Genomic DNA, 2,721 nt, shown 5'->3' on the forward strand with positions numbered 1-2,721 from the left:
AAATGAGATCTAATTATAGAGTCAGATCTTGTCATTTGTTAATAATACGGATAAGGGCAACACAGTGCTAAATGATTACAGCAATCCCTTAAGCAATCTCTCCTTTATACGCCACTCCAAAGTAATTTGATTTGGAGGTTGGGATGTAGAGTGAACTTCAAGATAGCAGCAACATTTCAGTTTCTCAGGTGTTTCCAGCCATATGAGTTGAACTGAGCCTTAATAGCACTGTATGGCCCGGATTAGACAGAAAGGTAAACATGAAGACAAGAGTTCCTGTCATGGTGCAGCGGAAAGGAATCCGACTAGGAACCATGAGGTTGCAGGTTTGATCCCTGGCCTCACTCAGTGGGCTAAGGATCCCGCATTGCCATGAGCTGTGGTGTAGGTGACAGACACCGCTCAGATCTGGCACTGCTGTGGCTGTGGCATAGGCTGGCAGCTGCAGCTCTGATTAGACCCCTAGCCAGAACCTCATACGCCGCAGGTACAGCCCTAAAAAAGGACAAAAAGGGCAAAAAAAGACAAATAAAGAAGTATCTGATCAATTTAGTGCCTTTGGCTACTGCATAGCTTTTTTAATCTCTTCATTATAAGTCTACAAGATAGATATTAAACCATAACTTGTGTCTAGAGGGTAACTGATTGTGCTCTTCTGCGAGGAAATCCTTTGGAAACATGGTCATTACATGACCTGCATTGTCATCACATAGGTTTAGACATGTATAAAATCTTATCCACGGTATGTTTAAAATGAATTCATTCCAAAATATGTTTCACTTCTATAAGTATATAAAAATATCAACAGCATAATATCACCATATGGTACATAACCATCCATAATAAAATCAAAATGCACATTTACTGATTATAGATTGAATGCAAATATGTACACAGCAATATATTTTATGCCATAGATATTTATTTCATTATTTTCTATAAGATATTTTCTATAAATTGTTCACATATATGCATATGGTATGGAGGTTCTTGTGGCCTAGAAGTTAGGGATTTGATGTTGTCACTACTGTTGTTGAGTTCAATCCTGAGCCCAGGAACATGCCATGGCTGCAGCCATAAATAAACAATTAATTAATTAATTAATAAGTAAAACTTTCAGCTTGCCAAATTTTTTTTAGTAGCATGGAATCTCTAGATCATATATATACACACACACGTACATAATAAACACATATACACACACACATCGTATTAGACAGTTGAGTAGACATAGATTGGTTGAAATAGTTTGAACGCATTAAAAAAATGCAGTGATTTTTTGAAAAATATGTCCCACACATTTCTGTGTGAGGATTACATGTTCATTACAGATTGATGTATTTTAAATGCAATAGTTTAGAATAATTTCAAGAAATTTTATGCTAATATGATTACTTTTGCAAGACATTACTACAATACAGGAAAAATAATGCAAAATAATAGTTTTTAAATGCACAATTTTAGTAATTTTGGCAGGACAACATGGGTTATTTTTTCCAAAACCGGAACCAAAATACTAGGTACTTCCCAGAGGAAGGAAAGCTTATGCAAAACAAAGAAAGGACGCCAATGCCTTCAACACTTAAGGGTCAGACAAAGAAAGAAAGAAGGAAGGAAGGAAGGAAAGAAAGAAACAAACAAACAAAGAAAGAAAGAAACAAAGAAAAAGAAAAGAAAGAACATTTGACATTAAAATAGAAAATTAAACATATGCTACTGTGTAGCCAAAGAAATCCCCTGGAAGAATTTTGCTGAAGAAATAAAAGAGCTTAATTGATATAAATTAGGGTACTCTAAGCTAAAATAAGAGGCTACTCTTTTCCATCATATTATATTTATTTATTTAAAAATGCTTATATTGTACAAACCATATCCTCAGTAATGTTTGTACATACAGTGTGATCTTATTTAGTCTCAATATAGATAATAAATATACATTAAAAAATTACAGACTAGAAAATAATGCCAGGAGAAATTGTCTAAATTTGTTCAGCTAAAACAATCTGTTCCAGGTGTTTGAACTATAGCTTTGATGCTCATCTAGTCTATTTATCCATGAAAAAAAAAACAAAAAAACAAACTATCCCAGAATATCTCATGGATGTAAGTTATTTTAAGAGATGGAGTGAGTGTTGTATATACTAATGAGCAACTACTTCCACTACAATTCACCATTATTAGCAATAGGCCTAATTTAATGGAATTCTTCATGACCAATGTTTTCTCTTTAGTTGACTAATCCAATCCCATCTCATTTCCACCAGTACATGCTTCCTTGCACACTTTGATAGAAATAATATTATTTGCATCATAGTGTGATCCACTAAGTTCCACAGGAAAAAAAAAATAGAAAATCTCATTCACTTTCCAGTAATTCATGAGTTTTAATAGGACTTAATATATGTCTGAGGGATACTTTACACCACATATGCCATCTGACTGATTGCCAAGTTTATATTTATGATTCTTGAGCAACTTCCTATGTTATAATGATGAAACCAATTAGGAATGTTACTATACACTTTATACAAATCACTCAGGCTAAAAATAAGCTTTACTATCTCTGCTCTACAAATAAAAACTGATGCCCAGAGAAATCATTTCCCTATATGTAGACATTGTATTAGATGTGGTGATTTAGGCTTGAAATCTTTGATATTTCCATAATGTAACTGCAGTCATTTCTCACATACTGTATTCTCCACAGTGAATATATTTATC

Source organism: Phacochoerus africanus, chromosome 4 (assembly GCF_016906955.1).
Source record: "Phacochoerus africanus isolate WHEZ1 chromosome 4, ROS_Pafr_v1, whole genome shotgun sequence".
NCBI classification, from domain to species: Eukaryota; Metazoa; Chordata; class Mammalia; order Artiodactyla; family Suidae; genus Phacochoerus; species Phacochoerus africanus.